The 27,914-nt window shown below is 38.7% G+C and overlaps 1 protein-coding gene and 1 non-coding gene across 4 annotated transcripts in view; one reads left to right on the top strand and one right to left on the bottom strand.

Moving 5' to 3' along the window:
• Positions 1–27,914, bottom strand: part of TMEM45A (transmembrane protein 45A) — a 92,361-nt gene that overhangs the window by 35,064 nt on the left and 29,383 nt on the right. The window lies entirely within an intron of this gene.
• On the top strand, positions 16,956–17,062 carry LOC131757900 (U6 spliceosomal RNA). Its single transcript, XR_009336048.1, has one exon. It is a non-coding gene; the product is annotated as a U6 spliceosomal RNA (small nuclear RNA).

Consider the following 27,914-nt stretch of genomic DNA (forward strand, 5'->3'; position numbering starts at 1 on the left):
AGCAGCTTTATTTATAATAACCAAAACCTGGAAACAACCCAAATGCTCACCAACCAGTGAATGTGTGAACAAACTGATACATCTCTAAATGAAAAGGAACGAACTACTGAAATTACTGGATAAATCTCAAAAGCATTGTGCTAAGTGAAAGAAACCAGACACAAAAGAGTACCATTCCATTTATGTGAAATTCTAGAAAAGACAAAACTGTCATGATAGAAAGCAGTTCAGTGGTTCCCTAGGGAGAAGGGGAAGGGACTGCAGGAGCATGAGGGAACTATTCAAGATGAAAAGAACACATAGGGCTTCCCTGGTAGCGCAGTGGTTGAGAATCCGCCTGCCGATGGAGGAGACACGGGTTCGTGCCCTGGTCCGGGAAGATCCCACATGCCGCGGAGCAACTAAGCCCGTGAGCCATGGCCGCTAGGCCTGCGCATCCGGAGCCTGTGCTCCGCAACGGGAGAGGCCACAACAGTGAGAGGCCCGCATACCGCAAAAAAAAAAAAAAAAAACATATAGAACTATTCTTCATATTGAATGTGAAGCTAATTACACAAGTGTATACATTTGTCAAAAAATTATCAAATTACACACAAAATTTAGGGATAAACTTTATTGCATGTAAATTATACTTCAATGAAGCTAACTGAAAAGGGAAAATGAACACTTCTGACCTTCCTTCTCTCCTGGCAGCCTGGAACATGATTTTGATGGCTGGAGCCTTAGCAGCTAATAATTAATTAATAATTAATTAATTAATATAGTCTTCATTTTATTTATTTATTTAATTTTTGGTCATGCCACAGCATGCGGGATCTTAGTTCCCCGACCATAAACTGAACCCACGTCCCCTGCATTGGAAGCACAGAGAGTCTTAACCACCGGACCGCCAGGTTAGCAGCTATTTCAATTATAAGGTCCATATTGAAGAGAAGGAGCACTGAACCTGAAAGAAGCTTATTCCTGACAACTTTGTGGATCCATTCCATTCCTGAATACTCTTTTCATGAGTATTTTATGTAGTATGGAAATGAAATTCCATCATGTATAAAAGCAAAAAATATTTAAATCTATTTTGTTATAGCAACAAAAACAACTTAAAAATCGCGTGTCAAAATAATTTATTGATTGCTTTCCATTTACCAGTCTCCATTCAAGTAAGTGCTTTGCATTTTAACTCATTTACTATTCACAAGAAACCTCTGAAGTAGATACTATTGTCACTCTGATTTTGCAGACGAAGAAACTGAGGCAAAGTTAGGAACTGAAATGTCCATGGTCACAAAGGTGGTAAGTAATGGAACTGGGATTCATATCCAGCCCTGGGTCTATAGTACCTCTACCACAATGTACCATAAATACAGTTAAAAGACACACGACCGAGAAGATATTGGCAATAGATATAACTGATGAAGGCTGAGTGGCCAGAATGTCATTTTTAACCAGGAATCAGTTAGAAAAAAAATCTGCTCCCCAACACCCCCCTCCCATGGGCAAAGAATAAGAACAGACAATTCAACACAAGGCAAAACCTTAATGTCTGATAATCATATGAAAAGATGTTCAATTTCACTAGAAATCGAAGAAAACTCAATTTAAAGCAGAGCAATTTTCACCTATAGATTGGCAAAATTCAAAAGATCTATTATATTAAGTGTTGGTGAGAGTGTGAGGAAATGGGATCACTTACACACCACCAGAAGTGTAAATTGGATTGCTGGCCACAATCCAGCAATTCCATTTGTATTATGTACCCTAGAAAAATTCATAGACACAGTCTGCTGAATATGTTAAAATTTACCGTTGCATTGGTAGTGGTAACATAAAATTAGAAATAATCTGAACATCCATCAATAGAGAAATGGAAAAATAACATGAAGTAACATATATAATAGAATATGATACTACAGTTAAAAAATATCTTTTTAAAGATAAAAGCATTAGATCTGTATTTAACATATATAATAGAATATGATACTACAGTTAAAAAATATCTTTTTAAAGATAAAAGCATTAGATCTGTATTTAGCAACATGGATAGATTTTTAAAGCATTAGGTTGAATGAAAAATACAAGTAGCAAAACAGTTACAGTTTGATTCAACTTATGTATTATTTTTAAACACCTGAAAAATAATACAATTCATTGCCCATGCACATATATGAAGATAAAAATATAGAAGTGAGGATATGCACTAGTAATAGTGTTTCCTTTGCAGAGGGTGAAGGAGACTAGAAATGAGGGATGTCAGGGTGTGCTTGACCTGTAATATTTTGTTTTATTTAAAAGAAAGAAAAACTTGAAACCAATAATACAAAATGTCAGTTCCACATGTTAGGAAGACTAGAGTTTGCCATATTATTTTTTGTGCTTTTCATTATTTTTTTTTAATTAACAGACTTTATCTTTTTAGAAAATCTTTAGGTTTACAGAAAATTGAGCAGAAATTACAGAGTTCCATGTTTTCTCTCCCCAGCCCTCACAGTTTCCCAATTATTAACATCTTGCATTAATGTGGTACATTACAACTGATGAACCAATCGTGATACCTTTTTATTAACTGAAGTCCATAATTTACATTAGGGTTCACTCTTTGTGTTTTATAGTTCTTTGGGTTTGACAAATGCATCATGTCATGTACCCATCATTACAGTATCTTACAGAATATGCCACAAAAAACTCCTTTGTTCCACCAATTCATCCCTCCTTCCTCCCCCTGAGTCCCTAGCAACCACTGGTCTTTTTATTATTTCTATAGTTTTGCCTTTTCTAGAATGTCATATAATTGGAATCATGTAATATGTAGCCTTTTCAGACTGAATCCTTTCACTCAGCAATTTGCGTTTAAATTTCCTCCATGTCTTTTTTGTGGCTTGATAGTTCATTTCTTTTTAGTGCTGAATAATATTCCATTGTATGAATGTATCACTGTTTTTTGTTGGTTTTGTTTTTGTTTTTATCCATTCCCCTACTGAAGGACATCTTGGCTGCTTCCAGTTTGGGATGATTATATTATACAGCTGCTATAAACATGCATGTGCAGGTTTTTGCGTGGACATCAGTTCCCAACTCATTTGAGTAAATACCCAGGAACAGAATCCTGAATCATATGGTAAGAGTATGATTTGTTTTGTAAGAAGTTGTGAAAATGTCTTCCAAAATGGCTGGACCATTTTGCACTCCCAGCAACAAATGACAGAGAGCTGTTGCTACACATCCTCTCTAGCATTTGATGTTATCAGTATTCTGGATTTTGGCCATTCTAATAGGTGTACAATAGTACCTCGTTTTAATTTGCAGACCCATGAGGACATATGATAATTTTCCATCTGCATATCTTCTTTGATGAAGTGTCTGTTCAGATATTTTGAATTGGGTTATCTGTTTTCTTACTGTTGACTTTTAAGAGTTCTTTGTATATTTTGGATATCTGTCCTTTATCAGACATATAAATTGCAAATATTTCCTCCCAGTTGGTGGCTTGTCTTTTCATTCTCTTAAAAGTGTCTTTCACAGATTGGAAGTTTTTAATTATAATGTAGTCTAACTTATATATTTTTTTCTTTCATGGGTTGTGCACTTGATGTTGTATTTAAAAACTCATCATACCCGGGCTTCCCTGGTGGCGCAGTGGTTGAGAATCCGCCTGCCGATGCAGGAGACACGGGTTCGTGCCCTGGTCCGGGAAGATCCCACATGCCGCGGAGCAACTAAGCCCGTGAGCCATGGCCGCTGGGCCTGCGCGTCCGGAGCCTGTGCTCCGCAATGGGAGAGGCCACAACAGTGAGAGGCCCGCATACCGCAAAAAAAAAAAAAAAAAAAAAAAAACTCATCATACCCTAGGTCACCTTGATTTTTCTCCTATGTTATCTCCTAAAAGTTTTATAGTTTTGTTTTTACATTTAGGTCTATGATACATTTTGAATTAATTTTTGTGAAAAAATTTAATGACTGTGTCTAGATTCTTTTTTTTCTTTTTTTTTTTGCATGTGGATATACAGTTGTTCTAGCACCATCTACTGAAAAGATTATCCTGTCTCTATATAGAATTGCTTTTGCCCCTTTGTCAAAGATCAGTTGACTATATGTATGTGAGTCTATTTATGGGCTCTCTATTCTGTTTCACTCATCTATATATCTTTTCTTTCACCAATACTACATTGTTTTGATAACTATAGCTTAATACTAATTCTTGAACTCAGACAGTGTCAGTCCTCTGATTTCATTCTTCAAGATTATGTTGGTTATTTTGGGTCTTTCGCCTTTCCATATAATATTTAGAATTGGTTTGTCAATATCCACAAAAAAAAAATGCTGAGATTTTGATTGGGATTGCATTGAACCTATAGATTGATGACAACATTGAAGCTAAGAACTGACAACTTAACAACATTGATTCTTCTAATCCATAAATATGCAATATCTCTCCATTTATGTAGATCTTGGATCTCTTTCATTAGAGGTTTGTAGTTTTCCTCATACAAATCCTGAACATATTTTCTTAAACTTGTATTTCTTTTCTTTCTTTGGTGCTAAGGTAAAAAGTGTTATGCTTTTCATTTCAAACTCCAGGTGTTTATTGCTGGTATATAGGAGAACAGTTGACTTCTATATATTAACCTTATATCTTGCAACTATAATCACTTACTAGTTCCAGGAGTTTGTTGTTGTTGTTGATTCTTTGGGATTTTCTACATAGATAATCATATCATCTGCTAACAAAGACAGTTTTATTTCTTCCTTCCCAACCTGTATACTTTGTATTTCTTTTTCTTATATTATTGCATTAGTTAGAACTTCCAGTATAATGTTGAATACTAGTGGTGAAAGGGGACAGCCTTGCCTTGTTCCCAATCTTAAGGAGAAAGCATCCAGTCTTTCACCATTAAGTATGATGTTAACTGTAGGTTTTGTGTAGATATTCTGAATCAAATTGAGGAAGTTCCCCCTCTATTCCTAGGTTGTTACTTTTAAGATTTTCTTTTTAATTTTTCTTAAAACTACACAAAACAAAACAAAAACAAACAAACAAAAAAACTAAGAGGGTCTTTAAAGCCAGATAATAGAGAACCTTAAATGCCAGGTTAATAAGTTTAAACTTTATTCCATGGACAATAAGAAACAAGTGAATGGTTTGAGAAAAAAAAAAGGATATAACAGAGATATGCATCAGACCCCTTAAACCCTTCCACAGTATAAGAATCTAATTTCTATTTAAAGATGTCCAGCAAAGGGAACTCCTCCAGCTCCTTCAATACCTCATTCTGGTGACATTCAAATCTCACTCTCGGTTAGCCCTGCCTCATAGCCAACTTAAATCTCTTGGATGTCCCAGGGAAGATCCAGAACATTCATCAGTCTTGACAAACTGCTTCCACAAAAACGTGACTTCCAAACTTGGTATTCTACTACCCACTCCCTGCCCAGAAGAGAAAGCTATGTCACTCTGCTTCAGGGCAGAGGTGCTCACGGCCTAGACTCACTTACTAAGTAAGCAATGTACAGCCAAAATGCAGTGACCACACCTGAATCAATAGTGTTGACAGGTTCATTTGCATCACACCTTCTAAAGAAGGAGCTGTGCTGTTATCAAGAGCTCTATCCATAATGATATCTGGATGCCTATCTACAGAGAACACTCTAGCCCAGTTCTATCCTTTGGGGACATGAGGGCAAGTCAGAATCATTTTAGCCAGATCCCCAAGTGATTCATATGCACATTAAAAACTAGAAACACTAGTCTAGTGTAAAATTTCTCTACAGTGGCACTATTAACATTTCATGCCCACAATTCTTTGTTGGGTGAGGCTGGACTGTGCTTTCCAAAACGTTTAGCAACATCCCTGGCCTCTACATACTAGATTCTGGCAGCACTCTTCCACCAGTTGTGACAGTCAAAGATATCTACATATATTGATAAATATCCCCTGAGGGGCTAAATCAGAGCCCCTTCCCAAATAAGAAGTACTGGTTTACAAGACCCTTGGTCAAAACCCCTTAACATAAAAAGATTTTGTTTTCTCTTCTCTTGGGAAAAAGAGAAATGTAACAATTTTAGCTGTTAACTACCGTATCAAAACAATTCCAAACAGATTATGTGCACCTACTCAAAATGGATTAAAGACCTAAATGCAAGGCCAGACAATATAAAACTCTTAGAGGAAAACAGAGGCAGAACACTCTATGACATAACTCACAGCAAGATCCTTTCTGACCCACCTCCTAGAGAAATGGAAATAAAAACAAATATAAACAAATGGCACCTAATGAAACTTAAAAGCTTTTTGCACAGCAAAGGAAACCATAAACAAGACAAAAAGACAACCCTCAGAATGGGAGAAAATATTTGCAAACAAAGCAACTGATAAAGGATTAATCTCCAAAATATACAAACAGCTTATGCAGCTCAATATGAAAAAAACAAATAACCCAATCCAGAAATGGGCAGAAGACCTAAATAGACATTTCTCCAAAGAAGATATACAGATTGCCAACAAACACATGAAAGGATGCTCAACATCACTAATGATGAGAGAAATGCAAATCAAAACTACAATGAGGTATCACCTCACACCAGTCAGAATGGCCATCATCAAAAACTCTAGAAACAATAAATGCTGGAGAGGGTGTGGAGAAAAGGGAACCCTCTTGCACTGTTGGTGGGAATGTAAATTGATACAGCCACTGTGGAGAACAGTATGGAGGGTCCTTAAAAAACTAACAGTAGAACTACCATATGACCCAGAAATCCCACTACTGGGCATATACCCTGAGAAAACCATCATTCAAAAAGAGTCATGTACCAAAATGTTCATTGCAGCTCTATTTACAATAGCCAGGACATGGAAGCAACCTAAGTGTCCATCAACAGATGAATGGATAAAGAAGATGTGGCATATATATACAATGGAATATTACTCAGCCAAAAAAAGAAATGAAATTGAGTTATTTGTAGTGAGGTGGATGGACCTAGAGTCTGTCATACAGAGTGAAGTAAGTCAGAAAGAGAAAAACTCATACCGTATGCTAACACATATATATGGAATCTAAAAAAAAAAAAAAAATGGTCATGAAGAACCTAGGGACAGGACGGGAATAAAGACGCAGACCTACTAGAGAATGGACTTGAGGACATGGGGAGGGGGAAGGGTAAGCTGGGATGAAGTGAGAGAGTGGCATGGAAATATATACACTACCAAATGTAAAATAGATAGCAAGTGGGAAGCAGCTGCATAGCACAGGGAGATCAGCTCTGTGGTTTGTGACCACCTAGAAGGGCGGGATAGGGAGGGTGGGAGGGAGACGCAAGAGGGAGGGAATATGGGGATATATGTATATGTATAACTGATTCACTTTGTTATAAAGCAGAAACTAACACACCATTGTAAAGCAATTATACTCCAATAAAGATGTTAAAAAATATATATTTTCTGTGCTTCATGTTGTCTTTATCAGATGTTCGATTACTGAAGAAAAACTGAGTCTTAACATTAAGAGAGCTAAAGTTTTTTTACAACATGTAACTTTCTGTATTTGCCTTTGAAATCTTTATTGTCACTGTGGTTAAATGGGTAACTATTATTTCACAGTGACCTCTGATCCTATTAAACCAAGTGTTCTAAACCTCTTGACATTTTTTACAAACTTCTCAAAACCAAACTCTAAATGAAGTCTTTTTGATTTGGACCTAACTTTGGGATTTTCCAGAGGCCCCCTGTAAAATCTGGAAGGATTTGTTCTCTCAAAAGAGAAGTGTTAAACTAATTAGGCTTATTTGATATGTTAAATTACATGGAAATAAGAAGTGATACTAGACCTTCTTTAGATTATATTGTATAATATATTATACAATATATACCTATAATATATTGTATGGGTGTATGTTACTATTATAAGTAGTCCAGAAATCATATAAAATCTGACATTCCTAGTGTGTTATCAGTCGTAATTCCAGCTATCATCTTAAAATGTTGTATGTCTCATAAATAACAGAATTTCCTTGTCAATTAAATTATAATGAATTCTCATCAGAACTTTAACCATGGCCATGTTTAAGTCTTCTGGCATTCACAGAAAGTTACTGTATTATTCTGATGCTTTCCTGAAAGCTTTAACAAGCAGCTATGATCCAAAATTGCTGTGTCTTTAAAGAGATTTATGGAAAAGACCTTGACAAGTACTCTAGAATATAGGTTTCTGATAACTCTAAGATCATACCAATGAACTAAGTAAGAATTTCTAGAATTGCGATGGAGAAACTAATTGATTCGTAAAACTGCTAACCCAAGGTCAAGCAGAACAAGAATTAATTACATAGGACTGAATGAACTGATGAGAATGATTATAATTTTCTACGACTTTTTTCTTTGAAACATTGCCAGTTCATTAATGTTTTGTTTTTCCAGATTTAAGAAAAACTTTTTCTCTTTTCTATCAAGCTATTTATAACCTAACAGCAACTTGGTAAATTATATCTTTGTAAATAGAATTTTCTCTCTACCTGATCTCTCAAGAATTCAGAAGTTCTTATTGAGTATTCTTATTTTCATGGCAATAGTTATTTGCATAGACTCAGTGAGAATCTGTTTTCCTTAGAACAGAACATAGTGGGAAATATTGGTTATATTACCAAGACTTTGACTGGAATGTGTTACATTTGAGAATCATGTTCATAGACTCGGATATAACCAGACAGTTTTAAGAAACTAAGGTTGACTTTATGGAGCCAATAAAAAGTCCCTTCAGAAAACTACCTGGTAAATCTTGTTTATAGTGTTCCCAGCCTAACCAATGAGTATGGAAAGTCATTTCCTAGCAGATCCAGAACCTCATGACATTTTAGACCTCAGGAAGAGAGGAATTTACCTAAATCTATAGGCATTGCAAGTGAGTCCTTGGCTTGGCTTCCAGAATAATCTCATATTCTTTATCAAAAATTCTAGCAAAACAGACTGAAAAAAGTTTACATGATCAAAATTCTTGCTGCATTTATGTAAATAATCAGACCAAGTTTAATGAAATTAGACTTATTTGGCAAACCAATTAGTCTTATTATGACTATTTTTGGTAAAAATGGGGGTGATTGTAGAGAGAAAAATGGTGTTTCAATGGAAAACTATAACACCCCTTTGTGGACGTTAGATTCTAGCCCTGTTCACTGTCACTGAGGTTTTGTAATTTACCTGTGAACTGGAGTAGATCCCAAATTCTTTTAGTTTCCTCCAATATCTGGCCACAACTCTCCAAGCTAACATCTCCAATTTTCTCCCACCCTTCTGACTTGTAATCACTAAGAAATAAAACTGCCCTTTTCCCAAAACCGTATAAGCTGAAGCTGGACAACTTGATATAAACAGAAATATCACAACCTTCATGCCTGTTGCTGTGTGGGCCACTCAGAAAGTTTACAGGAACACACCTGATGACATCCCCAGAGACATTCAAACTGCAAAAGATACTTTGAGCCCAATATCTAGAAATCTGCTCAGCTGACTGCCATCTGGGCTCGACAAGTGGTTTTATAGTCTACTCCAACCATTAGACTTCATTTTTCTTTTTGTTTTTAGAGAAATGCCTCTTACTAAATCCCTGGTTGCTTGGACCACATAGTGGCTTAACTTAGGTGGAAACACCCACAACAACACCTTCTGAAATGAGACACCATTGTTGAACTGAACTGACCTATTCCCAAATTAAGAGACTGATTCAATAAAATAGGAAACAATGTACTTAAATTCATCCTTTTCTGCTTGTTCCTATCTATGTTTTTCTCCCCCTTTGCTGATCTCTTATCTCACAACTTCTAACCAAACTCAGCTTCTAATATGTGACACTTTCTAAAAATAAAATTTCAAATTGGGAACTAAAGGAAACCAGAATATGTCATCCCAAAATATGACTCTTTGACATAAAAATAATTTTGAGCTGAAGGCAATTAAGAAGCAGCAAATGGAGGAAAAGCTCTCTGCCCTCCTCATTACTTCCTAGAGGCAGGATATACATTCTTCTTTCACTGGAGACATATTCTTATCAGCCCAGAGGTGGCAAGAGGAATCTGTCAAACAAATCTTTGTCATTAGTTCCCAGATGTTTATCTTCCCACAGTTTGCCGCCCTTGGAAACCTAAACTGCTTTCTTTTGTCCTATCATTTCTCCACAAATTTATTGCTCTTTGTTGAAGATGCTCTATAAGCCAGACTTCTAAGCTGCTGCTTTGAGTTATTTTTCATTGAGTTTTCTCCCACATGATGGGTGTTGCATGTGCTTAAGAAAAAAAAGACTGTTAGTTTTTCCTCCTGTTAATCTGTCTTTCTGTTTAAAAATCCCAGCTGAAAACCTAAAATGTGTAGAAGTCTAGTTTTGCCTTCCCTACACATGTAGGGCAACACATTCTCAGTTTCCGGAGATTAGAACCTGGACATCTTTGGCCGGGGGGGGGGGGGGGGGCGTTATTCAGCCTGCCATACCCCCTTAGGAATGCCAGTCAGAATGAGGGCCTCTAACAGTCATGAAAATAAAAACTTTAAAAATCACCAACAGACGGTGGGGGGATAAGGGAACAGGGGCAGAATGAGCCTCTTTAGACTCTCAGGTTCCGTCACTGAGAGAGACTCAAGGGCTTAGTGTTGTCTACTTCTCACTCCTGGCTGCACCAGAGAACCCCTGAAGAGCTCATAAAAGAGCTCACTCCTCGACAAGACAAATTACACTAGAGGTGGGCTTAGCTAAGAGCCCTAGGGAAGCCAGAATGGGATAAAGCACTGTTTCGCAAACTATCTGTAAGGTACAGACATTTTAAAAGGAAAAAAATTCTTTTAGAGCCAGTATGTTGACAAATTGCTTTTATTATGAACTTTCTTAAATAGTAAAACTATGTACTTGGACAACTACAAAAATAAAACCAATTTACAAATTAAATAGAAGCAAAACCAACACAAATCAAATAAATTAATGCAAATCAAATAGACAATTATTTCTTTTAAAATAAGTGACCTTGGGCTTCCCTGGTGGCGCAGTGGTTGAGAATCCGCCTGCCGATGCAGAGGACGCGGGTTCGTGCCCCGGTCCGGGAAAATCCCACATACCGCGGAGCGGCTGGGCCCGTGAGCCATGGCCGCTGGGCCTGCACGTCCGGAGCCTGTGCTCCGCAACGGGAGAGGCCACAGCAGTGAGAGGCCCGCGTACCACAAAAAAAATAATAATAATAATAAGTGGCCTTTCACACGTAACTCTGAAACTGACAGCTACAGCACATACACTTTTTGGTCCAGAAGATGTGTATTACTGTGTCCCCCGCAAACTGACTCAGCTCTCTATTCAAACTAAAATCCACCAGAACGTTGTCTAGCATATTAAGCCCATCTTCTTTATTCATCAACCCTTGATAATCAAATCAGTGCTACATGCCCCATCATGATCTTAAGTATTGTACAAAAATGTAAGCTTCAGCACTGAGATGTTTGGCTGAATTCTGACGCAAGATGCTCACCCAGGTGATGTAGAATAGGCTTATAATATTTCTCAGTAATTGCTGAGATGAAAATGCAGTTAGATGATTATAATAGAAAGCTTGCAGACCTCCTTCCCCACCCCTCAAGAACATGTCAGCAGACTCCTAGAAGTTTATTAACTCCACCTGGGGAAACACTGGGAAAAAGAATTAGGAAGAACTGTACCCAAATAGTTCATGAGGGGAAATTCCTCTTTATATAAATATTTTAGCTAATAAATACAGAAGAAATGATAGAGTTTAGAATTTTACAAGTCCTGATGAACTAATAAATTCAGGCAGTGATGAACAAAGACGACTGATAACAAAGAAAGACAACGTGACAAGATGCACCTGAAGTATTCTTGCAAAAAAAAAGTGAACCCAGGTGTGATCCAACCTCTCTCCGTAATTCTTAATTTACAGCAAACGTAGGGGCAGAGGAACATGTTAAATCACATCATAGGGATGCAACCAGTAAAACCAAATGATGCAGAATTCTACAGGACAAACTGGTTTCTTCAACAAATAAACTAAGAAAAACAAACAAATAAAGAGAGAACTTGTGTATTAACAAAGACTCCTGAATCCTATCTATAATTGCAATGTATGAGCTTTATGTAGATCCTAATTCACACAAAAATAGTTCAAGACTTTTAATTTTATAGGGGTGAAAATCATATTGTATTTAAGGCTTTTTTCTTAATCTTTATTTTTAAAAGATATATACTAAAATATTATGGATCAAATAATATGATGACTTGGATTAGTTTCCAAATTGTGATGGTCAATTTTGTGTGTCAAATTGGCTAAGCTCATGCTATTCAGTTTTTGGTCAAACACCAGTCTAGATGTTGCTGTGAAGGTATTTTTTAGATGCGATCAACATTTAAATTAGTTGACATGGAGAAAAGCAGATTACTCTCCACAGGCCAGTGGCGGGGGGGCAGTGGGGGGAGCATGGAGCAGGGAGGTGATGTGCTCAGTCAGTTGAGGGCCTCAAGAGGAAACACTGAGTTTCTCCAAGGAAGAAGTAATTCTGCTTCCAGATTTTCTTCCCAATAGAAACTGCAACACCATCTCTTCCCTCAGTCTTTAGCCTGCTGGCAGGCCCTACAGATTTCAGACTTGCCAGCCCCCATAATCTCAAGAATCAACTCCTTAAACTAAATCAATCTCTCTCTGTTTTTACACACACACACACACACACACACACACACACACACACACCCTTTCGGTTCTTTTTCTCTGGAGAATTCTAATACCAAAATTATCTGGGAGAGAGGAGAAATGAGTAAGGAAACAGGTAAAACAAAATTGGCCATGAGTTAGTAACTGTTGAAACTGGCTAATAGGTATATTATACTATTTTGTGTCTTGATATTTTCTACTTAAAAGTTGGGAAAGATAAAAAGAAATGAAAGAGCCAAGCCAAAAGAAATGAAAGAGACCTGTTTTTGTTTTTTTGTCACAGGTCTTGATGACAGCACAGCATATGGAAAATCAAGGCTATTCTGAGAAATCTGAGGCTGTGACCCATAAGGGAGAAGTTAAAGCTCGAAAGAGCTGGCCTTGGAGGTGACTCTTCCCTTGACCTTGAACTTCCAGTCTGATTTAGACTGCACACTTTCTGGTCCCACTGCACCTGCACATCCCTTTACCACAGCACTTTTCTTATACTTTTACTCTCAATCTCTTCTCACTAGCCAGGAGTTCCGTACTCATCCAAGCACCAAGCTTGCACTCAGAAATGTTTGATGAATGAATTAAAGCAATGCCCAACTTTTCAGCCAACTCATGTGCTACTGTCTTCTAGTCCTTGGTTTCTTCTGTCAACTGTTAGAGCCTACCACTAACTTCTCTGTTTTTTTTATTTCTTCATACCCTCTGATTCCAAATATTTACCTCCTACCAACCAAACATTTGAGGTCTCACTTCATGGGTGGGGCAGACACTGGCATTCACCATCATAGAACTTTGTAAAATTAACCTTCAAAAGCCCATTTCTGGGCAGAAAACAAAATCCCATCCAACAAGTGGCCTGATTTGCAGAGCTTTCTTTCCAACCTCCTAGAAAGGAAAACCTCTCTGACCCTTAGAGTCTGTTGTGAAAGTCATTCTTTCCACAGGTCTGCCCTTAGGTGACAGGATTTCAATGTGAATAACCATCAAATGAACTGTTTCTTTGGCTTTATCATAGTATGCTGCATGTTTTTGGAATAAATTCACTGATTTTACAATTGGAGTAAAGAAAAACTGTAGGATATCCCATTTTATAAATTAAATTAGTGAAAAGAAAAATGGTCCAATGCCAGTTTTTCTTTTGCATCTACTTTATAGAGGGAAAGAAAAATGGTGTGAGGGGGAAAAGAGATAGAAATAAGCATCTAAACTCCAGCCTCCTGTAGATTCAAGTTCAGACAAGAAAAATCAGAGTTTTGTAGCTCACTATGCTCCATGGGAAATGCTGTGACTTTTGTACAGGAAAATGGGGGGGTCTGAGTGGCTGAAGTCGCCTGCCCTCCTGCCTCCTCCCCTGTCCCCTGATCTAACACTTAAAACCATTATTTCAGGAAAAAAAAAGTCTCCATCTTCGCTTCTGCCCCCACCTCCCAAAAGGTCAGGTATGCAAGTTCATGACAAAATCTCAAAGTAAACGAGAAGGAACAAAGGGAATAAAGAGGAACAAGCAACTGCTACCTGGGCTGCCAGTGTCTGAGTTGGGTTGCATGTCTGTGTAGTACAGTAAGCCTCCCTGAGAAAACCATACAAGAGCCTTCCTCTGACAAAAATCTGAAAGGTCCCCAGAAAACATGTCAGTAACCAGTGTTGACAGCTTTGCAAGACTGTCACCCAGGTTTTCAGTTCCTGCCCTTCAGCACTTAGGTAGGTAGGTATACTTGCCACAGTTATCAACAACAACAATAAATTATAGGATACCAGTGAAATCTGAATTCCAGATGAACAATATTTTTAGCCTAAGTATGTCCCATATATTGCATCCTTATTTGGAATTCAAATTTCAGTGGGTATCCTGTGTTTTATCTGGCAACACATGAAGGTATTTCCATGGAGTGAAGAACATTGCAACAGCTCAGTGTGGAGATTTCTCAAGGAATACCCATGAAGCTAATGAAGAAATGGTGAAGCACCACATGAAAATAAGAGGAAAAGACCCAAGAATGAAATTTCTGGGTTTTTGTCTCCCCAAGAATGAAATCCATTAGCATGTTTCTCTAAGAGATCCCAAGTTGACTCGGTTGTGACTTCTTAATAATTCCAGATCTCTATTTAAACATCCTATGCTTTTCCGAATTACACCCTTTCTATTTCTTAATCAAAAATGCCGGGCTTCCCTGGTGGCGCAGTGGTTGAGAATCCACCTGCTGATGCAGGGGACGCGGGTTCATGCCCTGGTCCGGGAAGATCCCACATGCCGCAGAGCGGCTGGGCCCGTGAGCCATGGCCGCTGAGCCTGCGTGTCCGGAGCCTGTGCTCCGCAACGGGAGAGGCCACAACAGTGAGAGGCCCGCGTACCACAAAAAAAAAAAAAAAAAAAAAAAAAAAAAAAAAAAAAAGCCCTGTGCCTCATTTATACAATGAGAAATTTGGTCTAAAATGTTGGTGGTCCCATCAAGTAAGCTGAGGATCCCTGGGCCAAGGCTCCATTATAAGAGGCCACCTGAATTGGTATGGCTATGTCTTTTTTCCTCAATCAACAGATTGTAAAAGTATAGCCACAATCAAATTGTGGGATGCATTTGGGAGGAATGCTAGAAATCCATGATGTTAAAAATGGCTCAGTCTCATATGATAAGTTTGGAACCATTGGTCGAGGAGGATTTCCAGTGCTTCTTCCAACCACTTCATGATTCCCAGCATTCTGGCATCAGAGCCACTGAATCACTGTTTCTTCACTAGTTCTTCTGCAAATTGGTTCTGAGCAAGTAGAATAAGAGAGGAAAGTCTTGGAACCCAAAGTAAAAACTGTCATAAAAGTGGTCACATGGGGCTTCCCTGGTGGCGCAGTGGTTGAGAGTCCGCCTGCCGATTCAGGGGACACGGGTTCGTGCCCCGGTCCGGGAAGATCCCACGTGCCACGGAGCGGCTGGGCCCGTGAGCCATGGCCGCTGAGCCTGTGCGTCCGGAGCCTGTGCTCCGCAACGGGAGAGGCCACAGCAGTGAGAAGCCCGCATACCGCAAAAAAAGTGGTCATATGTGATGGGCACTATATTATTCTTCTGTTCCTTTCAACAGATTTAGCAAATATAGATTAAGGACCTAATATACAAGATATTTTCTGAGTTTCTGTTGGTGTTTTGTTTCTTTTCCTGTAGTCAAATACTATAGTAATTTAGATGGGGTAATTTATAGACATTTTGATCTCCATAAAGACGTTGTTGAAAACTTACTTTTTTATTAGCTTTCATATATTCTCACTTTACAAATATTTATGGTGCACTAATTCTGGAATAGATATTATATTCCTTTCTTGTTGACAACCTGCTACCCGCTCCATACTACATCTTCCAAAGAGATAAATGAAAAGGAAGGTGAAGTCTCTGTTCAGTGAGTGATTCCTTGTGTGGATAATACCCCCCAAAGCATATATATATATATATATGCTTTTGACTAACTCCTCTGGACCTACTTGGACACAATGGGGGGCCTCAGGGGTCCCACACTGGATGGTCTCTTGAGGTCCATCCATCTTCTTGACATCACTATTCACTGTCCCCATCCAGTGTTTCCAGCCCACATCACAGCTGCGGAGAAGTCAGACCACAGCCCATGACCAGGTGAAAAGAGGCTGCTAACTGGCACTAGGGATACAGGATGAAAGGAGACATCACTGTTAATCAGCACATCCATGGCTTCAAATGGGGTACAAATTACTGTTAGTTTCCTGGTATTAATAGGAGGAAAGTAAGGCTTAGAAAAGATTAATAGCTTATTGAAAGGTTTCTCACAGCAAGTTAAATGACAGAGCTGGGATTTGAACCTGGTCTGGCTGACTCTGGAACCCATGCTCTTACTGATATGCTCCTGCCCTTCCACAGAGACAATGAAACTCAGTGTGTGAAGGACAAAGAGGACTCCAGCATGCCTGGCCCAGAGGGCGAGGTGAGGCAGGAGTGGAATTATGGACGATGGCCAGAGGTGAGGCTTCAAAATTTACTCCAGACCATCTGAAGAGGCTGCCCTTCCTGCTGTGGGCCCTGCTTCTCTGGGAACTGTCATTACCCAGGGAAGGAAAGGTAAAGGGTGAAAAGTGAGAGAGAGGTGCCGCAGCTCTGGGCACGCTGCTCCTCTGCCAGTATCAGGAAGCTAGTTAAAGCTTTGAAGCAAGGAAGTTGCATAGTAAATAGTATTTCAGGAAGATTAATTTGGCACCAATGCACAGAAGATATTAAAGATATTAAGTCAAGAGGCTGGAGGCAAGGAAACTGGTTAAGAGGTTATTGCAGTGCTCGCTTCGGCAGCGCATATACTAAAATTGGAACGATACAGAGAAGATTAGCATGGCCCCTGCGCAAGGATGACATGCAAATTCGTGAAGCGTTCCATATTTTTAAGCAACACATGCAGCTCAATAACAAAAAAACAAACAACCTAATCCAAAAATGGGCAGAAGACTTAAATAGACATTTCTCCAAAGAAGATATACAGATTGCCAACAAACACATGAAAGAATGCTCAACATCATTAATCATTAGAGAAATGCAAATCAAAACTACAATGAGATATCATCTCACACTGGTCAGAATGGCCATCATAAAAAAATCTACAAACGATAAATGCTGGAGAGGGTGTGGAGAAAAGGGAACCCTCTTGCACTGCTGGTGAGAATGTAAATTGATACAGCCACTATGGAGAACAGTATGGAGGTTCCTTAAAAAACTACAAATAGAACTACCATACGACCCAGCAATCCCACTACTGGGCATATACCCTGAGAAAACCATCTTTCAAAAAGAGTCATGTACCAAAATGTTCATTGCAGCTCTATTTACAATAGCCAGGACATGGAAGCAACCTAAGTGTCCATCAACAGATGAATGGATAAAGAAGATGTGGCACATATATACAATGGAATATTACTCAGCCATAAAAAGAAATGAAACTGAGTTATTTGTAATGAGGTGGATAGACCTGGAATCTGTCATACAGAGTGAAGTAAGTCAGAAGGAGAAAAACAAATACCGTATGCTAACACATATATATGGAATCTAAGAAAAAAAAATGTCATGAAGAGATTAGTGGTAGGATGGGAATAAAACACAGACTTACTAGAGCATGGACTTGAGGATATGCGGAGGGGGAAGGGTAAGCTGTGACGAAGTGAGAGAGTGGCATGGACATATATACACTACCAAATGTAGAGTGGATAGCTAGTGGGAAGCAGCCGCATAGCACAGGGAGATCAGCTTGGTGCTTTGTGACCACCTAGAGGGGTGGGATAGGGAGGGTGGGAGGGAGGGAGACGCAAGAGGGAAGAGATATGGGGACATATGTATATGTATAACTGACTCACTTTGTTGTAAAGCAGAAATTAACACACCATTGTAAAACAGTTATACTCCAATAAAGATGTTAAATTAAAAAAAAAAAAAAAAAAGAACAGTGGAGTAATGTAGCCACCAACCATGATGGTAAACTAATTGGTTTTTAAGTTATTTTAATTTTACCTATTCTCATGGGGAATGTATCTCACTGTGGTTTTAATTTGTATTTAAGAATAATATAAATCTTTAACAACCAGGTTTATTGAGGTATAACTTACATACAATAAAATTCACCAATATAAAAAAAAAAAAGAGGTTATTGCAGACACTCATTTCTGAGATGAGTCTGAGTCAGGACAGGGCAGTGTGAACAGGGAAAAAGAGCCGAATGTGAGTGTTCCCCACCAAGAAGGAAGAACTGACCGGGCCTACGGACCTGCATAGCCAAGACTGTGGTCCACAATGGTCTGTGGCTGGGAGAGAGAGGAGGAAAGACACTACCAGAGCTGGTAGTTGTCCCAGCCCTGTACACTGAGGTACCTGCCTCTTCTGTCTCCTTTCCAGACCACAAGCTCAAAGGAGTCACAGAGTCACCCTGTGTCTGGCAGCCCCGCAGTTTTTCCCCATTGCCGACCACATGCTGGGGGGTTGGTAGACTCAGTAAATACTGACTGGCAGTCTGTCTCCTCTAGCTGGAGTGCCGTGTTCCCATCTTTGCCTGGAAATGCCTTGTAGGAAGGCCTCCCTGGAGGCCCAGCACAAACATCTCTCCCTCAGAGAGGCCTCCGTGACCAATCTAAATTAGGTCCTTCAGTTTTCCTTGCATAGAAACTTTTCTTCACCGTATTTATTACAATGTGAAATGTTTTATTTGTTGTTTATCCATTTCGTTTTTATTTCCTTTTATTGTTTTTGTTGTCGGTGGCAGTTTTCTACTTTCCCCCACTAGACTATAAGTACTGCAAAGTCAGTTTTTCTTTTCACCATTGAGTCCCCAAAAGCCCACACAGTGCTCTCCCATAGAAATAAAATGTAAGCCACATATGTAATTTTAAATTTCCTCTAGCCCCATTTTTAAAAGTAAGAAGAAACTGGTGAAATTAATTTTAATAACATTTTTATGTAACCACATATATCCAAAATGTTATCATTTAAACATATGATCTATAGAAAAAATTATTAATGAGATAGCTTACATTCCCTTCTTTGTACTAAGTCTTCAACTTCTGTATTTCACACTCACAGCACATCTCAGTTGGGACCAGCCACATGCCAAGTGTTCTGTAACCACGTGTGACTAGTGGCTGCTGTAATGGACAGTACTGATCCTTGCAGGATGCTTGACGTGTACTCCTTACTTAATAAAAAATCAATTCATGAAAAAGGGAGGGTGGGAAGGGCAGAAAGATGGAGAAAAAGGAGAGAGGAAAAGAAAGGGAAGAGAAACGAACCTTTTTGGGTATTTACTACGTTAACTTCTTTCATGTATCAATAAATTACGTAATTTAATTCTCATATCATACCATAACCTTGGTGAGATAGGTATTATCAGAACAGTCTTTATAAATGAGGACATTGGTTTGGAGATGTCTTATAACTGTCCCAACATCATCTTCTCATTTGAGTGAAAGAAGCAAGATTCAGAACTAATCTCCCTTACCCAACTGTGCTGTCTCACTCACAGAAGCCATACCTAACAAGTCTAGTCAGGCCACACTGTTGTCTAACCTCTCTCCCCTCCAGGTGAGACCTCCCAGGGTTCCTATAAGATATTATTTTGAATCTCACAGACATTCTCATTTCAAAAGTATAGTCTGACCATTGCAGGCTAACGTGGGAGTGTCCACTTCCTCCTCCAGATGTATTTTAGAGGGATTCTTATCCCATTGCTGCCTTCCATTAAACTCTATGACCAAGCAAAATGGTGGCATTTAAAGTTCCCCAGATATGCCAAGCTCTCTAACATGCCTCCTTAGCTCTGTACAGTTTTTCTGCTGCCTGGAGCCCTTTTTCCTTCAACCAATAACACATATCCTGCATGACTCAATTCAAGAAAAAAGGAGGAAGAAAGAGATAGAAAAAAAACTCAACTCAGCCATCATCTCACCTCGGCCAAGGAATCTCCCTGACCCACTTTCCAAGTGTGAGGGTCCCCTTTTCTGTGTTCCCAAGGCACTCTCACGGAGTTTTTCGTGTATACCATCATTACACATCTAGGGTCTCCCTCACTGGACTGTGAGCTTCTGGAAAGCAAGAACTGTCTCTTATCTTTATATCCTCATTGCCCAGCATTTATTGAATGGCTTGTTAAATAAGTAAATAAATGAATGGATGGATTGATGAGCATGCTTATAGCCCTGTTTGAGTGTAAGAAGAAATACCTGGTACCACATAGTCCAAAGAACTAAAAGAGAACTAGTGTGTTCTTGCAATATCCACATCCCATCAGACCAGTTGTCAGGATATGGGTCACAGTGACAGGAGCAGACAGCACCAGCAGAGCACCCTGGGATGCCTTCAACCATTTCATAAGAAGCAATGTTCTAAGCTGTGCAGAAGATGTAGCAAAGCTGGGACGAGCCTCCATGTTAGCTCCCAGGGGGGCAGGAATGAATACGTGGAAATTGTGAAATACTTAAAAATGTAGTGTAGGAGGAAGTATGCTAAGCATCAGAATGTGGCCACAGAGCCAAGGAGCACAGGCTCGCTGACCTGGAAGGGACAGGGGACAGGCAGTGTTGGTATCCATCTACCTCCCAGAAGGGCAGATGGTGGCAAACTGCACTGAGCAAAGGGCAGGACCACAGGAACTTAGTTCTCCCTAACTGACAACACCCTGGGCAAGGATGTTCACCCTCTGAGGATACCTTGAAAGATGTTTATAGATGTTGACTACACTGAGACTGTGGTCTATACTAGGTCTTGGGCCAGAGCCTCTAACCTTTGATGCAGCATGCTTGTGTGCCCCTGGTGGGTACAGTTGTGCCAGAGGAAAATATAAATGCACTCAGGCCCAGGAACAGCCAGGTGAGTGTAAGAGGGGCCAAAGCCTATGGAAGCCAGACCTCCTCTGTCCTGTTGCCTAGGAATGAGCACTTTCACCTACATGGTGTCATGTTCTAGGTGTAGTGTGGCATGATAAATGTTGAGAAGCATTGAGTTAGACTATGTGAGATGAATGAGCAACACTGGAGACTTAAGATGTTTAAAAACTATTTCATTTTGACAGGGCCAAGTGGGTAGAGGGTTGAAGACACGACAGTAGCTAGAACAAGAATTTCAAGCTGTCAAACGTACAGACCAAGATCATCCTATTTGTGTGAGTGTTTCTGTGAATTCAGTTGGAAGATGGAACGCTAGGGTGTTGTACCATTAAAAATAACTAAATAACAGTAACCCGTAGGAGTAAGGCCCAGGTTCTCAGCAAAGGCACACTCCTGAAAAACAAACAAATCAAGGCAAGTGACACTTTATCCGCCAAATAGCCCATATTTCCTGATCCTGAGGGGCAGGTCAGGGGCCAGAGTCAGCCCTACAACCACCCACTGCCTGGCACCCACTCCCTCCCCTCTTAGCACGGTATGGCCCAGGGAGAGATTAGTTCTTAGGAATCAAAAATCTCATGGAATTTCTCATGCATACCATCATTATAGCCTCATGGACAAGTTGAAAAGTGAGGGGGAAGAGGGCATGATTGTCAGGGAGCTGGGCGCAATATCTCCAAGCCCAACATGTACTCACCTGCCACTGTTTGCCTTTTTTTTGTGGGGCGGCGCGGAGGGCTGCACTGCGCAGCCTGAAGGATCTCAGTTCCCCCACCAGGGGTTGAACCCGGGCCACAGCAGTGAAAGCCCGGAATCCTAACCACTAGGCCACCAGGGAACTCTCTGCCTTTGTCTTTTCAAGGGTAGGTCTGAACACAAGGTTGAACATTGCTGGGCAGGTATATAACCAGAGAACCACAATGCTACCCGAGAGAGGACTAGAGGTGTTAGGAAAGCATGGCTTCTATTGAACTCCGAACAACCAGAAACAATCAACAACAAACACCTCTCCCCACATCACTAAGCTGGTCAGAAATACTCTTCATAGTCATGGTAAATGGACTTAGGGGTATCCTGGAGCCAGGGTACAGGAGCAAGGCAGGAGCTAAATGTGGCAAGGAGGTTCTGGTCACTCTGAACAGGTGCTAGACCAGTCCTGCCTATCAGAGTGGCTCTGGCTGGCAGCACCTTGCTGTGGCCTCGGTGGGCAGGAGAAGGCCAGACACAGCTGGCACAAAGTGATATGGAGTCAATAGCCCCAAGGGTCTGTGTGTACGTGCTGAAGTGAGCGTGGTATTCTAACAGCTCTAGCCAAGAAGCAGCTAACGCCGAAAATATAAATAAATAAATAAATAAATAAATAAATAAATAAATAAAATAGTGTGCCATTGAGAAGAAGAAGCAGCTAACGCCGAAAATATAAATAAATAAATAAATAAATAAATAAATAAATAAATAAATAAATAAATAAATAAATAAAAAAAATAGTGTGCCATTGAGAAGAAGAAGCAGCTAACATCTGAGATCCAAATAAATCATGCCAGGGTGGGGCTGATACCACAAAGAGGAAACTAAAGCTAATCCCTCCACACCCTACCTCAGCCAGAGCTGCAGATGTCACCTGTACTCCATCTGCCTAATATTGCCAGTAGAGAACTAAGCACATGACAGAGAAATTTAAGCTCTTCTAAGTCCCAAGTTAAAAGACATCCAAACCCTTCACAGAGTTCCACTCTCTAAACTTTACCCCCAGCTTCTAAAGGTGTTCTTCGACATTTGGAAATGACTGGAAAACAAATATCTTCCATCCTGAAAGCTAATAAAATGTTCACCCACTCATCATCCACCATGGGCCAAAGAAGAATCAGGAAATCTCCTTGATGTGAATCACACCCTGATACTGCAAAAGTTGCTTCACGTCCCAGCCTGTCAGTGCCACCATGTAGACCTTAATTTTTTTACTGCCACTTATCCCTCCACCTCTTAGAACAAGACAGGAAACATGAGAGATTTTTCTTAGTGATGATATACTCTGCTCCCACTCTCTTAGAGACAGAGAATGATGAAGGCAGAAGCTGCAGTTATCCAAAAGGATGAAGCCAGGTTGTCAGCCTGTGTCTGCTTGCTTCTCCAATGGATGCAGGGAAAAAACTAGAACCATAGGCCCTGCAACAGCTCACATCAAGTTGCACAGAGTTGGAGGTTCCTTTGGAGTGTGTGTGCCACGGGGGCGGAGTGGGAGGAGGAATACAGGTGGTTATGTAAAAAGGCATTACAGGTAAAACCACAAAAGGGAGAGAAAGAGAGAAAGACAAAAATAGGAACAGAGAACAAGGGCAATGAATGGAAAACAGTAACAAATATGGTGGGTATTAATCTGACTACATCAATAATCACTTTAAATGTCAATGATCAAAATACATCAATTAAAAGATAAAATTGTCAAAGTAGATCAGAAATTTTAAAAAGATGCAACTATATGTTGTCTACAAGAAACTCACTTTAAATATAAAGGTACATAAAGAGTAAAAGTAAAAGGATGGAGAAAGTCATATTATGTTAACATTAATCAAAAGAGACCAGGAGAATTTGATCCCTGGTCGGGGAGCTAAGATCCCGCAAGCCACGTGGTGTGGCCAAAAAAAGAGAGAGAGAGAGAGAGAGAAGGAGTAGTTATATTAATTTCAGACATAGCAGACTTCAGAGCAAGGAAAATTATCAGGAATAAGGAGGGGCATTGCATAATGATAAAGGGGTCAATTCTCCAAGAAGACATAAACATGTTTAATGAATATGCGCCTAACAACAGAGCATCAAAATACATGAGCAAAAACTGATAGAACTGCAAAAAGAAATAGATGAATCCATTTGGAGACTTTAACACCCTCTACCTGAAATGGACAGATTCAGCAGGCAAAAAATCAGTAAGGACATAGTTGAACTCAACAGCACCATCAACCAACTGAATATAATTGACATCAATAAACTACTTCCTCCAACAACATTCTTCTCAAACTCAAATGAAACAGTAACCAAGATAGATCACATTCGGGGCCATAAAACACACCTTAACAAATTTAAAACAATAGAAATCATGCAATATATCCTCTCAAACTACAATGAAATTTAACTAGAAATCAGTAAGATAAAGATAATTGGAAAATTCCCAAATACATGAAGATTAAACAACATTCTTCTAAATAACACAAGGGACAAAGAAAAAAAAACTCATAAGAATTCTTTAATATTAAATTAAAATGAAATGACGGTGAAAATACAACTTATGAAAATTTGTGGGATGCAGCAAAAGTAGTGCTTAGTGGGAAATTTAAAACATTAAATGCTTATATTTAAAAAGAAGAAAGATCTAAAATGAATAACCCAAGCTTCCACCCTAGGAAACTAGAAAAAATAAAAGAGCAAATTAAATCCAAAGTAAGCAGAAGAAAAGAAATAATAAGAATTAGGACAGAAATTAATAAAATTGAAAACAGAAAACCAATACAGAAAATCAACAAAACCAAAAACCTGTGTTTTGAAAAGATCAATAAAATTGATAAGCCTCTAGCCAGGCTAAGGAGAAAAGAGAGAAGACACAAATTACTAATATCAGATATGAAAGAGGGGACATCATTACAGATCCCATGAACATTAGAAGGATAATAAAGGAACACTATGAACAACTCTATACCTACAAATTCTAGATTAACCTAGATGAAATGGACCAATTCCTTGAAAGACACAATCTACCAAACTCACATAAGAAGATATAGACAATCTGAATAGCCCAAAATCTATTAAAGAAATTGAACAGAAAATTAGTCATCTTTCAAAACAGAAAGCACCAGGCCCACATGGGTTCACTGATGAATTCTATGAAATATATAAGGAAGAAATCATACCAATTCTCTATAATCTCTGCCAGGAGATAGAAGCAAAGGGAGTACTCCTAACTTATTTTATGAGGCCAGCAGTATCCTAACATCAAAATGTGACAAAGAGATTGCAGGAAAACAAAAATTACAGACCAATATATCTTATAAACATAGATGCAAAACTCCTCAGCAAAATATTAGCAAATCAAATCCAACAATGTATAAAAAATAATTATACATCACAAGCAAGTGGGATTTATCCCAGGTGTGACAAGCTCTCTCAATATTTGAAAATCAATTAATGTGATCCATCACAACAATAGGCTAAAGAAGAAAATTCACATAATCATATCAATAGATACAGAAATAGCATTTGACAAAGTCCAACACCGATTCATGTTAAAAAACAAAAAAATCTCTCAGCAAACTAGGAATAGAGGTGACTTCCTCAACTAGACAAAGACTATTTACCAAAATCTATAGCTAACATCATACTTGATAATGAGAAACTAGAAGTTCTCTTGCTAAGATCAGGAAAAGGCAAAGGTACTCCCTCTACTTTTCAACACTGTACTGGAAATCTTAACTAATACAGTAAATAAGAAAGGGAAATAAAAGAATATACATTGCAGAGGAAGAAACAAAACTGTCTTTGTTCACAGATGATATGATCATCTATGTAGAAAATCCAAAAAGAATCAACAAAAACTGGAAGTAATAAGCATTTATAGCAAGATTTTAAGATGCAAAGTTAATATGCAAAAGTAACTGGAATTACGTTAAACTAAAAAATTTCTGTACAGCAAATGAAAACATCAACAGAATAAAAAGGCAACCTATGGAATGGGAGAAAATATATGCAAATCATATATCTGAAAAGGAGTTAACATCAAAAATATATAAAGAACTTATACAATTCAATAACAAAAAAAGAGCAATCCAATTTAAAAATGGGCAGAGGAACTGAAATAGGCATTTCTCCAAAGAAAACATACAAATGGCCAACAGGTACATGAAAAGGTGCTCATTATCATTAGTCACTGGAAAATGCAAATCAAAACTGTAATGAGATAACACCTTACAACTGTTAGAATGGCTATTATCAAAAAGACAAGAAATAAGAAGCATTAGCAAGGATGTGAAGTACAGGAATTCTTGTGTACTGTTCTTGGAAATATAAATTGGTACAGCTGCTATGATTATCATATGATACAGCAATTCCACTTCTGGGTATTTATCCAAAGGAAACAAAATCACTATCTCAAAATAATATATACACTCCCACATTCACTGCAGTATTATTTACTGTAGCCAAGATGTGGAAACATCCTAAGTGTCAACTGACAGATGAACGGATAAAGAAAATGTGATACACACACACACATACACACACACACACACACACACACACACACACACACACTGGATTATTATTTAACCATAAAAAAGAAGGAAATCCTGCCATTTGCGACAATATGGATGGACCTTGAGGGCATTATACTAAGTGACATAAGTCAGAGAGAGAAAGACAAATACTGTATGATTTCAATTACATGTGCAATCTAAAAAACCCCACATTCATAGATACAGAGAACAGATTGGTGGTTGCCACAGGCTGGTGGGAGAGGAGGGATAAAATAAGTAAAGATGGTCAAAAGGTACAAATTTCCAGTTATAAGATAAAGAAGACCTGGAGATGTAATATTCTGCATGGTGACTATAGTTAATAATACTATAGCATGTATTTGAAAGTTGCTAAGAGAGTGAATCTTAAAAGCTCTCATTACACACACACACAAAAATTGTAACAGAGTGTGATGATTCATGTTAACAAACCTTATTGTGGTAATCATTTCTCAATATATACATATATCGATATATATACATCATCATCTTGTACAACTTAAACTAATACAATGTTATATGTCAATTTTATCTCAATAAAAAAGAAAGGAAAACAAAACAAACACCAAATTTAAACGTGGGTGGGCGAAAGACCTGAACAGACCACTCACCAAAGAAGATATACAGATGGCAAATAAGCATGTGAAAAGAAGCTCAATATCATGTCGTTAGGGAATTGTAAATTAAAACAACAGTGAGATTCCACTACACACCTATTAGAATGGTTAATCTCTGGAACACTGACAATACCAAATGCTGGTGACAATGTGGAGCAACAGGAACTCCTATTCATTGCTGAGGGGAAAGTACTATGGTACAGATACTTTGGAAGACCATCTGGCAGCTTCTTTAAAAATGAATCATACTCTTGGGACTTCCCTGGTTGTCCAGTGGTTAAGACTCCGTGCTCCCAATGCAGGGGACACGGGTTTGGTCCCTAGTCAGGGCACTAAGATCCCGCATGCCACACAACATGGCCAAAAAAGAAAAAAAATCCACAAAAATTAATTATACTTTCACCATATGATCCAGCAATCATGCTCCTTGGTATTTACCCAAAGGAGTTGAAAACATGTTCACACAAATACCGACACATGAATGTTTAGAATAGCTTTACTCATAATTGTCAAAACTTGGAATCAACCAAGATGTCCTTCAGTAGATGAATGGATAATTAAGTGTAACACATCCATACAATGGAATATTATTCAGTGATAAAAAGAAATGAGCTATTAGGCCACAAAAAGCCGTGGAAGAAACTTAAATCCATATTACTAAGTGAAAGAAGCCAATCTGAAGAGGATACTTACTATACGATTCCAATTATGTGATATTCTAGAAAAGACAAAACCATGGAGACAGTAACAGGATCAGTGGTTGCCAGGGGTTAAAAAGGTGGAAAGTTTGAACAGGCAGAGCACCAAGGATTTTTAGGGCGGTGAAACTATTACATATGATACTATAATGGTAGATACATGTCATTATACGTTTGCCAAAACCCATAGAATGTACACCACCAAGAGTGAACTGCAACATAAACTAGCAACTCTGAGCAATAATAATGTGTCAATGTAGGTTTGTCAAACTGCACCTCTGT

Source organism: Kogia breviceps, chromosome 5 (assembly GCF_026419965.1).
Source record: "Kogia breviceps isolate mKogBre1 chromosome 5, mKogBre1 haplotype 1, whole genome shotgun sequence".
NCBI lineage: Eukaryota > Metazoa > Chordata > Mammalia > Artiodactyla > Physeteridae > Kogia > Kogia breviceps.